Raw genomic sequence first — 14,685 nt, forward strand, 5'->3', positions numbered from 1 at the left:
GATCCACTTGTTTCAGTGCAACACACACTAACACAACAACACTACATCACTGTCACTGCAGACATTGAAGAACAGGGTGAAAAGGGGCAAATAAAGTATGCAGAGCAAGTGATGGACTACAGCCTGTAATTGTAAAACTGCAAAGTGCTATTGTGTTGTCAGTGGAGCTGAGAGAATTGACAGTAAGTGTAGAAACAAGGAGATGGTCATAATTTTATGGTTGATTGGTGTATTTTTCAAAGTATATTTTACAAACTGACCATATAGAATATATGTTGGATATATAAGGCTAGAATATATCCTCCTTTTAAATGGAAGAATATTCCACATAGTCCAGGACTTCCCTATCTGGGACATTACCCCATAGTGTATGAGGCACAATCACAATACCCTCATATAAAAGTGAAGAATAAAGACACAAAAATGTCCAATGGGCAAAAATAACTCTGTTTTTTATGATGATTATTTTTAACAACCTCACTTCAAAAAGATAATGGTCCATCAATGTGTTTCTGATCAGCGAACCCAAATTAGTTTGTTAAAGGATGTAAACACTTATTCCTTGTCATCTTCTGCTGGAAGCGTATTAATATTAGCTTGGTTGGAGGAAATGGAGACAAAGGTTGATGCAGTCTAGTTGTCTCCATTCTGCCCATTATCTTACGAGCAGGACGTGTAGTTGAAGGCTTCTTCCTTAGCGTTCAGGCCCAGCCTCCGTTTTGGTCACTTCCTAAGTTTGATATGGTCATCTAAGGCATGTGCAGCAAGTGTGAAGACAACAATTTCAACATACATCCTCCTTCATGTATTCCAATTATATTCAAAATGGCCATAGAACATTCATTCATTATTTGTAACCGCTTATCCAGTTCAGGGTCGCGGTGGGTCTAGAGCCTACCTGGAATCATTGGGCACAAAGCAGGAATACACCCTGGATGGGGTGCCAGTCCTTCACAGGGCAACACACACATTCACACTTACGGACAATTTTGAGTCGCCAGTCCACCTACCAATGTGTGGGAGGAAACTGGAGCCCCCTGAGAAAACCTATGCAGACACAGGGAGAACACACCAACTCCTCACAGACAGTCACCTGGAGTGGGACTCGAACCCACAACCTCTAGGTCCCTGGAGCTGTGTGATTGAGACACTACCTGCTGCGCCACCATGCCACCTATATGCCTATATTATCTTGATTTTACAATATTTAAGATTAACTCTTAACTGCTATAGGTGCATGAAATGGAGTCTTCGGTTATTTTCTTTGTCAATACATTTTCTTTATTGCTGCCTCTGTTGTTCTAAGAACACTTGCTTCTTTATTTCCTTTATATATATATATATATATATATATATATATATATATATATATATATATATATTATTTATTTATTTATTTTTAAATCACATATAGTTTTGTGGCATTGTGAGATCAGGTGTGACCAGTCTATATATCTTACATATCACTGCTGCTCCTCTAAACTTTTGGCCCATCTTTCTCAACTCACCTGCCTAGTATAAAGGCATATATAATATGGTTGAGAAAAAACTTCTAGGACAATACTGACAGCTCTAAATCCTCTTGACTCTTTGCACTGCACATTCTCCTCCATAACTCCAAGTTCATTCTTGCCTATGGCTTTCAAATCCAGCCGCCTCCTCCAGCAACACCACAGTACTTCACACAATACCCCTCTGTCTCCCAATCCCCTATTACCACGGTACATCAGTTTCTCTGCACTCAAGTGGCATGAAGTGCAGAGACAGTGATAAGGCGGCGGTAGTTTAATAGCTCATTGTGCACATTGTGCTCTAGTGTGCCTGGCTGGAGGGGATGTAAGTCAGCGAGACGCTTCCTCTACATAAACCTTGAGATGACATGCTGTCAGTTGATAATAATGGATGAACCGCCCTCCCTCAGCTCCACTGACGCCAAACACTCAACACCGAGCTCTGTGTGGTCCCTGCTATTACTGAGACGTGTACAGTTACACACACAGATAGCTATCCCCAACTCCACACCAAGGGTCTTAGTGGGAATATTATGATTTCATTCAGAAACATTCAATCATTCATAAACTAATATCAAACTATATCTCATTTCTTTAAGAAACACTTTTTTTGTGTGTGTGAGAGAGAGAGAGAGAGAAAGAGAGAGAGAGATTTCTATAGTGTAGCATATCTGATCCATATAAGTGTAGCATATCTTCATATTGGATAACACCACTACATATAACAAATTTGGCATTGGCTATTGTTTGTGTTTTTTATTTTTTTGAAAATCAACCAATGTAAATCGGGGACACCCAAAGATTTGCATATGACTTTATATACACCCCTCCACTAAGTACTGCTTAAAAGATTTAAATCTTTGACGCTATCAGTGTTTTTTTAATGCTACAAGAACAGTTTTGTTGGAGATAAGAGTGTAAGAGTATTATGCTATTACTAACACAAATCCCAATTCTGGAAAAGTTTGGATTTTGTGTAGACTATGCCAGGTTAGGCCTCCTGGTGATAGGGCCAATTCTTAGACCACTGCACCACTTGGGAGCCTCTTAGCATTGTTTTTACATTGATTTGATCTCCTTGCATAAGGTTTCTCATGCAGTGCTGTCTGGGGGCTTGAAGGTCCTGCACATTTAATAGTGTTTTCTGGCCTTGCTGTACATGGACAGAGATTTTTCTACATTAGATGGTTAATGTGTTGTTTTGTTTATTTTTATTTTTATTTTTTTTGGGGGGGGGGCTTTACTTAGTACTCCTTTTAGTTAAATAAATGTTAAATAAAATTAACAAATCATATATTCAATTTTTTTTATCACATTTTATAATACATCCCATTTTTTCTAATAATGGACTTTGTAGGACAGTAAAATATGGTAAAATAAACTCTAATATGGTACAGTATATAAAATATAATTAAAATATTCATAAAATATAATGTTTTAGTTGTTATACATATAATATAAAATTATAAAATTTTATAAGATTAAAATTAGATTTTGGGAAATTTAATAGATTTTATAGATGGTAAAAGTATCCATGGGTTGCAGCTGATGTCATTATGCATAGTAGCCAACTTATTGTGTATCTACTCATTCAGACACACAACTCAAATAAAAACAAATAAAAGCAAATGATGTTTTAAGAAATGTATTTTTTTCATTTAATAATTTTATGTCCTAATTTAAACATTAATGTGAAAGATATATACATGATTTTAACAAAACTCTGTCATTAAGTAGAAAAACTTGGGCTGGCTCCCAAAATAGTGCCAAACTCCTTACATAGTCCACCTCACAGATAACTAAGAACACTGAACCCAGACAGAAATTAGACACTAATTTGACAGGGAAACATGAACCATATACTGTAGCTGACTTAAATTATTTTTGAAGTACAACACACTGTGTGCGCAGAAACTGTTAATTTATGATCTACACTGTGCACTACAGAGGGTGTAGTGAGATATTTGGGATTACTTTCCATAGAGATGTTTCTAACTGATCACTCACGTTTTTTAAGAACTTTATTAATATTTAAACAAAATCAGAGAAATAATTTAGACAGACAGTCACAATAAAACATCCTCCAAGAACAGTGGTTTCAGATTATTCACCCTGTAAACATGGAGAGAAAAATGACACAGGGAAAAGGACTGATATAATTATCCATCTTTCCAATCTGTTTACATTAGTGCTGGGCTCTGAATATGGTGCTCACATAATAATAATAATAATAATAATAATAATAATAATAATAATGAATAAATACAAATAAGGAAAAATATTGACATCAGTCCATGGATAGGTTTCATTGTTCTATTTTCAGTTTTATACTCTATATATAGAATTTAATATGTTTTCTACAAAATGCGTCACTTGACCAGGGGTTCCTAAAATTTTGTCTCTGTCTCTAGTATTTTGTTAACCATTGTAACTTTTTGCAAAACATCAATATAGTTTACCAGTGGCTAAATTGTTGGTGTCCAAATAATGTAGGGAATTTCCTCCATGTTACGTGCCTCAGTTGCACAGGACTGCTTCTCTTCCCCTGTTATAACCTCCTCTGTGTCCTTCAGACAGACAAAGGAAGACTATTTATGAACTGGAGGGAAAGATGGAGCCCTGCTGTTTACAGTAGGGTAATTACTAGTAGATTGCATTGCATTTTCATAACCACAATGAAAGACAACAAACACTTTGTGGCACCTTTCCAGTGGGATTTAATCCTGGCATTTTTAGAGTACAGTAATTGAAGGCAAACGAACATGCTCCTGCTTCAGATCTATCAACAATAGCTCAACTTTTGTTTATTACTTGCCTTAAAGCAGCTATTTCATGGTGGGCCCACACACTCCGTGAGCTTTCAAGCATCAACACTGGACTGATGCCAGCACCTCTAATAGTGCCAAATATGACAAAAGCAAAGGCATATAAGATATCACTCTAAATCATGTTTGCCTATTGTATATGCTTGTGTTACTATGCAAAATCAGACCAGCCTTATTGTCATTTTTGTTCTTTTAATAATTAAATCAACTACAGCTAAATAATTTTTCAAAGGATACAGTAATTTGTTTGCACCATTCACAGGAATTTCTAAACATGGAGTTCCAAATGAAAAGATTTTGGAAGTTTTTCAGTGCTTTGAAGCAGTAGCAGCATCTAATTATCTGGGAAGGTTATACACTTGATTTTGGAATAGAATATTTCCAGCAGTCTGAAAACAAAGGCTGTTACTGCAGGAAATAGCTAAAAAATAATGCTAATATGCATACTTTCAAAAGAAATGTAAGATGATTAGGTGTCCACAAACATTTGGACATAAAGTCCAAATTGGACAACACAGTCCCTCAAAAGGAGAGCTATGAACCCAGCATCACCAAATGCAGGTTAAACCCACTAAAATGGTGACCATATGTGCAGCTGATCCCTTTTATTCTTCCAGCTCCATACACTGACATTAGATACTGCAGCAAAGGCTGGATTTCCACGTGAAACCTGCTTTTGACGCCAGTGAAGAAATTGCGTGAAATTGACATTAACGTGCACAAGTTCAGGACATTAAGGAGAAGCTGGGGCCTTCCTTTCAAATCTGACTTGAAAGGCAGAGCTTTGAGAGGGAATACAATGTCTATAATAATTTTTTCCCCTATATTTGAATTGTGAAAGAGGCCATCGAAATCACTTATCTAAAATCTAAGGGCTTTCTGATGGCTTCCTAGTTGGAATTGTAGTCTGGATTCTGCCAGAGCTTTATGTGCTATATACTAAACTATAAACAAATTTGTTTTGCTGTGGTCAACATTTTGGGGGTGGAGATTCATCCTTTGTAGTGCTGCACTTAGGCTATATCCCTGCATTAAGGACCTATATCTCTGCACTGGAGAGGGTCTCGCTGCATTAAAAAGCACAGAAGCCCATCGCCTGTTCGTGTCAGAATGGTAATAAAAGCCTACTTTGTTTTCTATAGAGAAGGAAAATGCTGTTATACTTTGTTAGACATATTAGCATTTTTATCCTAGAATCTAATGGAAAAATGCACTTTAGGCTCCAATGTATTTTTCTGACTTGTGACAGAAAACATTAGTTATTCATACACTTTGTCTCATACTGATAATATGATCATGCCAAACTTGCATTCTGAACGTGTAACAGATTCATGGAGAATAATGTGTTTCATGAATATACCTGAATTATTTTTCTGTTTTGTCATAACTCTCAGGAATTGCTGTGTACATCAGCGTGATCAAACCTCATGGCTGGTTCATAATAAGATGAATGAAAACAAATTTACATATAACATTGGAAATTTGGCTGTTCAATTATTCGTTCGTTGAGTAGGAATATGGTTTATAATTTTGAGATTTGGATATTCCTTTTTTTTTTTTAAATATGAATATGGCTATAAATAAAGGCAATCCTCCACTCCACATATATTCAGCCTTGTCAAAAAGTCTTGAATGAAGCCTAAAAAGGCCTAACATGCTACAGCAACCTACTTACAATGAAGCACGGCAAAGCTACAGTTTTTGTCAGCTTTACATCTCAAATTAGAACACCTTCCCTTAGTGCATGAGTTAACGAATGAAAAGTGGGTGCTGAGTGCTGATATTCTAAACAGTAGGACTGGCCCCATGCATTTGGGTATTCAGATATTTGTTTGTTGTGTATGTATTTAGTTTATAATTTTGAGATTCGGATATTTAGTTGTTTTGGATATATGTGGCTATTGATAAAGGCACATTCAGGCTGCAGTAATAACATTGCTCTCCCCACTCCACCCATGTTCAGGCTAATCAACATAAAATCTTTGTGCAAATAAAGCCTAAAACTCAGTCATATAAAACACACTCACAATGAAGCGAAGCGACGGCCCAGTTCATTTTGTCAGCATTGTGCCTGAAATTAGAGCTAACTCTGCTCAAACTGGTTAAACTGTGTATACTCTGTGTCCTTAGCGAGCTAGTCAGCAGGTTATCGAGCATCTGTAGCGAGCCACAGCGCAGCCTGGAGAGAGGTATGTTAAAGGGGACATGTATATTATACTGCCCCTATAAACACTCCAAGAACATCCATCCATTTTCTATGAATCAGTTCAAAGAATTTGGTGTCAGGACCCATATGTTTCTACGAGCCATTTGAATGGCTCCTTTATTTTAACGTCACAGTAGGGAAATTTGCATACATCCACCCTGGCATTCATGAAGGTGCTCACTATGCCCATTACACTCACTATGCATGGTGCATAGCACCCTGCAAATTAACTAAGGCCCCCTGGTCTCGATTTAGGGAGAGTTTGAGCATAATCAGAAGAAGAGAAAAAAATGTAAAGAGGAAAAAGACCCCACAAGAGCTACGGGAACAGTAGAGAGGTAAACCTGTGACTGTTCTTCTCGGGGTTGGATTGTTAATAAATATTAGTCTATGTTCATAGCCACGGGAATATATTTAGAGGTGGCATGCACTGTGCAGCTGCTCTCCACGACCTTAAGTGCCACAGTGTCATGAACCAAACTTTGAAGTTAAAAAGTGAAAAGTGAATATATAATGATGTTTTATACCGTCTGGTACTCGTTTAAACTTCCCCAAACACAACAGTACAGTCTAAAATCTGCTTACTATTTCATACCGCATTAAAAAATAATGTTGTTAATTCCAAGCGCTGAGTTCTTCTAAATTTCAGTTCCACCTTAAATGCTGCTGCTATATTCACACAATCACACTAACTATTTGACGTTTTTGTTAAACACCTTAAACAGTGAAGCAGTTACAGGCACCTGGACAAAACTACTGCATTATTTAAGGTGACACAAAGCTGCAAAACTTCTTGCTTTGTTTCTTACATTTCACCTTAAGGACCGCATCTGTTAGAGAATCAGACAAATGCTAACTAGGATGCTGGAGGGCTGATCACAAAGTTCATTATGTTTATACTGTTTATTTATATATTGTTTAATAATAAATCTTGTTTACTTACACTGCATTTTGTTCTGTATATGGCTGGCTGTTTATTCTTAAGCTAAAAAGGAGGGAGAGCACTAATGGAGGGTCAGGTGCAACTGTTAAAAAATTGTCACATTTTGGCTTAGAGTTCAAACTTTTGCTTAAGGCCACAGGAAAGTTTGGGCCGGCTCTGTGTGCAGATGGCTCCTATTCTTCTTGCTCTGGGTCCAACTCAGTGTCGAACATATAGGGTAGGATAGCGCCTCTGTTTTTTGTCATTTTCACATGTGGTAAACGCTCAGCGTAAAAATCGGATGAATGGGGCGTGGCCAGCGATAGCTTATCTGCATAGAAGTGACAGCGCCCTTAAATGGCTCATTCTGAAAGGGACTGAAACGGGTAAGAATAGAGCTAGTGAGATCTCTTTATGTGAGAGTGAATTGTGCAAAGAACTTCATGAACATGTTTTGTAAACCCAATAGACCTATTCTAACTTGTTTAAAAAGAGGTTTAATGTTTCCCTTTTATAGCAGGTGTCGGAAGCGAATTTTGTTAATGACAACAGTATACACCACACCACTTCCTGAATATTCGAATATTCACTGAATATGCTGGCTGAAGCTGCGAAGCACTAAATTTAGGACAGCCCTATTGGAAATGCTGCTTATTTTGGTCTTGAGCGAATGCTTACAGCTCTTGAGGGCCAAACTACCCCTGCTTCTTGCCACCTCTTTCCCAGGGTGGCCCTTATTTAGTAAGCGTGTGTCTTGGGAGGTCATTTTTTGGTGCCAAGTATGTGTTTGATTTTTCACTACCACAATTTCCCTTCATTTCATACACTCCATTTTCAGGACTTATTTCACACAGTTAAGTATACCACACTTTTTCCACTATAAAATGAGAAGTTTCTTAGTGTCAGATGAGAAATAGTTGAGATGCTTAGATATAGTTGAAATAGTCATAGATATGCTTGACTGTTATTATCTCAGTGAATCTGTATGTTTTAATGACATCTCCAAGTAAAACTCAAGAGGACATGTATGTAGTGGTTGGTGTAGTGTAGTGTATAATACTCCTGCCTTCCTTACAGCAAACTAACAAAGTTCAATGCCCCAGCATGCTATACCGCTAAGCACCCTTGGGCAAGACACTTAACACTTCAATCACCAACCTCTAATATGATTAAATAGATAACAGCATTTGTCAGGTTCCACAAACAATATAAATACACGTGAGATTCCTGGGCTCTTTGCTCAGGAGAAATATCTGAGCAACAGGATACTTCAGCTTAAGTTTGCTTTGTCTTTCCATCTGATCACATTGTTGTCTAAGGGAAACGCCAGAGGTATTAAGGAGATCTGTCTTGTTTTTTTTTTTTTTTTTGTTTTGTTTTTTTTTTTTTTGTTACTATGGGAAGTCAAGCACGTTTTAGCTTCTTTTCCCAAACCCCCTCAAAAGCAAATGTAATGGAGAATGGAAGTGACAGAGTGAGATGGAGTGGGCGTCCATCTATCACTTTCAAATGCACCTGTGAAACTTGCAGACGTGCCGGACTGCAGACATTCGCGTGCATCTACATGCCTACGTGAGCCACGCCAAGCTAGAACAACTTGTCAAGCATACCCCACTCACTGTTGTGAAACTGGAAGTTCTGCAGACGTGACGGTACAATGGTTGCTTTTGACGTCTGCAGTTTACTCTCAGCTTCAAAAGCTGTCAAAATAAGGGCTGGCTATAGACGTTCCATTGACAAATTGTTTTAGAACCCAAATGTCCCATCTGGATTCCCCATAGATTTATATGTCCAGGGTGTGTGATCATAGATTAAGGAAACAGTCAAAGGTAAAACACTGCTGCCTCTCACAGCAGTGCTAAAGCAGTATATTCTCTTTGAGAAGTGCCAAGTCTAAAGCAGAGCTCCTATGGTCTCGCCCTCCGTGGTCCTGCCTGTCAACCCGCCCTCTGCCCAATCATTTAACAGTCCAAACACATCGTGTTTCCAGGTCTACAAATATAGTGTCTTGCAGCCATGAAATGACCAAGTGAATACAGTTAATGTTATATTTTACCAGACCCAAAATAGTGATAGTGACGTTTGAAAGATGTTAGGACTGTGTTTTGTTTGTTTTATACGAAGGTGTTAATGAAAGGTGTAAATAGCTTTGTTTGTGTGTTTAAAATGAAATGGAGGCAGATTCATGTGTGTTTCTCAGTGGTGTGTTTGTGTGTGTGTGTGTTTTAAACAAATCAAGAAGTAAGAATTGTGTTTTAAAATCCTCGCATATTCACCTATTTAAGGTGGAATGGAGATAACAAGCTTGGTAGTGCACAGCAAAAATAAGCTTTTCACAGGTAGATATTTTATTGACATGACGTACACTTTGTTGTGTGTTTAAAAGGATACAATGTGAAATAAGAAGTATTTCAAAACAAGTTTTGTTTATGAAACTTGGTGCTAGCTTTAGCTTCACATATCTGTTTAAGGTGGAAATGAGTAGTCAATAAGTAGCTGGAGAGTAATGCAAACAACACTCTTCAACTGACCCATTTATAGTGGAACTAAATGCTTGAATATGAAAATTGTGAATAAGTAGCAAGGTTCTGCCTCCTAAAATGAAATGTATGATTGATGGGAAAATAACACCCGCCTTGTCTAGTTTAGACAGTACATTCTTGTAAATGCAGGGAAAACGGTGGTGACTCTTTTCATTTTTGCCTTTCATTTAAATAGGTAAATGTTTTACCTCATTGACTTTTATCTTTTTCTTGCATAGGTAAATGTTTTAGTGAACTAATGAACTTTTCTGTGTAAATATACTGATTATGGCACATTCGTCTTAGCCATTACAGTCCAAAATTCCTTAAACTCAGTTTTCCTCAAACTGGCAACCTGGCTGAGCTTCATGTCTGGGGAGGAGTGGGAGGAGGCAGACAGCTCTCTCCTCTGTTTTGAAACATTATAATTCAGATTTTAGAATAGCTCTATTTAATTATTTCCTTAGGTGTTTAAAACATAAATGTTTTACAATTAAAATTTTACCCCATGAACATAATATTTTATGAACCTTTTTAAGTTTGATGCATATTATTCCGACAGATTATTTATTTATAAGCAATATAATAGGCAGAAGATAGGTACTGTGAATTATGAATGCATATAACAACTCACGAGGGCATTTAGAAACATTATAAATTCACGATATAGATTCACTGAAAGAGTTTCTGGATTCCTTGTTGACTTAAAAGAACTTAAAGCCAATCCTCAGATACTCAATATAAGCACACCTATGACCACCTAACAGCTATTGATCTGTATGATTTCTCCAATTTAAAGGGAATGTCTACGATTGTGGGGAAATGCAATACTAAATACCCAACTCATATGTAACTGGAGTTGTTTATTTTTGTAGCACATTCTGTAATGCAGTTATGCAGTTAGCAGTTTTGGGCAAAAAACGCCTACAACTTAAATGTGTTTGCATTAGTTTATTCATTCATTCATTGTCTGTAATCGCTTAACCAGTTCAGGGTTGCAGTGCATCAGAAGCCAGTCCTTTGCATGGTGGCACACACTCACTCATTCACACCTATGGACACTTTTGAGTAGCTAATTCACCGACCAACGTGTGTTTTTGGACCATGAGCACCTGAAGGAACTCACTAAACTCCTCACAGGCACCCAGACCAGGGCTTGTACCCAAAACCCCAGGACCTTGGAGCCATGTGACTGTGATGATTCTGCATTTAACACCACAATATTGGGAATTATAAATGGGGAATAAACTAAAAGACTTGGTATGAAATGGCTCAGACATTTCCTCTGTGCTTCACAGCTAAGCTGTGCCACCGCTAAAAAATGGCATCTAAGGTGTTTTTAACAGTGGAGAGACCTGCAAACGGTGAAAAGCATGACAAAAGATGAGAATGTTTCGCTATACCTACTCCATAGATAGGTAATAATTACATATTTTTTACAGATTATTTAAGTTGGCACAGGTTTACTTACAGTCAATTTAAACTTCAGCCACGTACAAACAAAAGTAGGTTTCTCATCCATACATTTCCACCTTAAAATAGACAGTTTGTCTATTTTATGTGTACATTCACAACTTGACATGCTTTTTTTGAAAATGAAAATAGGCATTATTTTCAACATCCACAAAGGGTGAACTACATTTTACATGCATTGGACAAATCCTGGGAATGGTCTCGTAGTCAAATACATATGAATTCATCTTTAGACTAGGTTGTTTTGAGGCTGTATGTTACAGTGATTGTAGTTGTTAATTTAGCACTTAAGAACCATTTTTTGTTCCTTATAGAACTATTTTTGCTAATAAATTTAAATGGGTAAAAAACTTCAAATGTTCAAGTGGTTTAAACTTTTAAAAGATTCTTGATTCTCATTTAATGGATCAAAAAGTGGATCTTATGGCATTGCTCAAAGTAAAGTGTAGATCTACATATTCCTTAAAACTTGATGTCAAGACATGATGAGTTTTTTGGAAAATGTCGGACAGTTCCATGCATGGTTTCCTTGCCTCAATTAAACCTGGTGGGATTGCCTTGAGAATGTGAATAAGATATCTGTGGGAGACACCCTCCCATGAGAGAGTGTCTGATGAAGCATGCCTGAGTTGGATGATACGAATCACCAGATTTACGCATCCAAGACAATGGCATTTCCAGGTGTATTATCCGGGTCCATGATTTAGTCAGCCTCTAAAGAACCCTGTGCTGGAGTTGCTCATTTGACCTCAGAGGAAGAGGGAAATCCCCACTTGGGAAGCATTTAAGAGGTCCATCATCACACGTTTCAAAACTTAAATCTAATAAGAGCTTCTCCAAAAGTGCCTTGAGACGACTTCCATGTAGACAGTAGGTTATGTTTGGCCTAGGTGTACAAAATTCCACTTTAATTAGTGTCTTGTGATAGGTTCCAAAACAATGGTGCATTGTCATCTTGCCTTGGGAAGATATTTCAGGACGAGCGCTCAAAGACAAGGGAGGAAGGTGTCTGTTGTGTGTGATTTAATACCAAAACACTCCCCTCGAAAGAGCACAATGGAAGGATTTATCCTCAGAGAGTGACTGAGCACTTCAGATGGAACTATGCTTACTTCAGGCTAAAGGAGGTATGGTTACTTGGGTCTACATCCACAGGCCTGATATGGCAGTGATCTTTCAGTGCATGTCACAAAAGTGTGACGTCTTTTTCGATGCCACGAAATTGCAGTTAGTTTTTGATTACGCCTGATGCTCTGGTTACATCGATTGGGAGCAAAATCCTGAGGTAAATATGTGAGAAGATATACCAGCAAGTAACACAAGGAGCAAGACCCTTTTGTCTTGCCATAAAGACAAGGGAAAATTTGATACGGAGCAAGACTGTTGTTGAATACCAGAGAATTTATTAGGACTACAGAGTGGCGCCTCTCTTTTTGTACAAACATCTGTACACATAAGTGCCAACTCATACTGTTTACCCTGATAAATTTCAACAATGGTATAGCAGGGATTTAGGCAATAATACAGGTTGTCCCACCAACTTCCCTGATATGTGCTTGTCTAAAATGAAATCTGATCACTCTGTGGGTGGTGGAATGCGAGTTTCAATATCCAAATCCTGATCTATGTGAAATTGTAATCTGAACAAACAATCCACCTTCCAAAAAATGATCCCTTCCATATTTATGACCAGAATTATACAAGTGTAAGGATGTAATATTGTTATTAATGTTATTTTTTTTTTATTTCACAGATCTTTGCACAACAGTCTAAAGGCCGATTTATGCTTCTACACTGAATCAACACTGAGTTTACACAGAAGCCCTCACAAGATTATACTTGTGCATTGTTGTGCAATTGTATGATGGCCCACGGAGTCATATCACAACAACATCTACAAAGCAAACAAAAGCTGAGAGCAAAACAGCTTTAAGGAATGCAATGCAAATACAAACACAATGACAGAAATACAAACATAATAACTACAAATGCAGTGTCAGAGCTACAAACGCAATCTTCCTGCACTCTGTGTAGTATACAATGTAGTGGTGTAGTAGTTTTACAATCTGTGAAAAGCTCTCTGTAGAACATAGAGTGGTATATTTGGACAGAGTGTATAGTTTACATGCGCTGCCAGGAAAGGAACTAATACTAAGCCAGCACATGTCCCCCACCTGGTTCATGTTTTTTTTTTTCTCTCCTCCACAAGAAGCATCTGCATTTTGTACTCAAGTTGTTCCACATTTTTATTCATTCTGTGAAGTTCAAACCAAAGTCTGAAGAAATCTCTTGCCCTGAATTTTCTGTCATCTGCAGTCTCTGAAGTGTGGAGAAAGGGAGTTCCTATTTCTGAATTTCCTGTTTTTTTTTTTTTGTTTTTTCAGAATGATCTTCTTCGACAGTGGACCAATCACAGTCTTTACGGTCTACGTCAACTTGACGCGTAGTTGGATTTCTGGGGAGGTGTGCATCAGGCTACAGCATTGGCTTGATGCAGAAGGCCTTAAGCATTAGACCTAGAGAGAATAGCTATCCTCAGGCTCTCTTTGGGCTGATAAAATAGCCTTCCAAACTCCCCCAACACTCAACAAATTGCTAACCTGGACATCTAGAAATGGGCAGTTAGTGTTTTTCTTCAAATTTGGTTGAGATGTGAAGTGGCATTTTATTTATGAAATGATGGCTGGCTTCCTCTGTATTTGAGAAGTATCCTTCTCTTTCTCAGCTTGGTACCTTCATGAGATTGGTAAGGTCCTAGCCAAGCGAGGATGTATAATGATTAAATTGGAGAGGACATTATTATAGAGGCAGAATGGTGCATTGACCAGAAATTAAAGATTATTTTTCTCTCAGCTTGATGACCTTCTGCTCTCTCTCTTTCTCTCTCTAGAAGTTTGATTACATTCATAAGAGCTTTAAATAGAATTGTTCCTGTCTTTGGAACTTGACATCTATGTTTGTATGTATTGTGTAGTAAAGACTCCAGCATTCCTGCTTGTAGGAGTGTCAAATTGTTAACATTTCCAATTGTATTCACACATCTGCTGCTGGACCAGGTGATTATCGGGGCCTCTGTCTCTGACTCATTCAGTGTGTGTGTGTGTGTTGGGGTGGGGGTTGTGTGAGTTTTTTCTGCTGTATGTAGACATCTGGATGTCATTAGGTCCAGCTCCAATTCTTTACAGGTCAGAGTCACTTCAAATAGCAAACCAAAACACATCAACAA

General features: G+C 37.7%; 1 long non-coding RNA gene across 1 annotated transcript in view; it reads left to right on the forward strand.

Annotated features, from left to right (window-relative positions):
* The window catches only part of LOC136674994 (uncharacterized), a 100,312-nt gene extending 86,165 nt beyond the window's left edge, over positions 1-14,147 (forward strand). Inside the window, exon 3 of the long non-coding RNA XR_010796125.1 lies at positions 13,844-14,147. This is a non-coding gene — a long non-coding RNA (uncharacterized lncRNA). The remainder of the gene's footprint in view (positions 1-13,843) is intronic.
* Positions 14,148-14,685: the final 538 nt, after the last annotated feature.

Source organism: Hoplias malabaricus, chromosome 2 (assembly GCF_029633855.1).
Source record: "Hoplias malabaricus isolate fHopMal1 chromosome 2, fHopMal1.hap1, whole genome shotgun sequence".
Taxonomy (NCBI): Eukaryota; Metazoa; Chordata; class Actinopteri; order Characiformes; family Erythrinidae; genus Hoplias; species Hoplias malabaricus.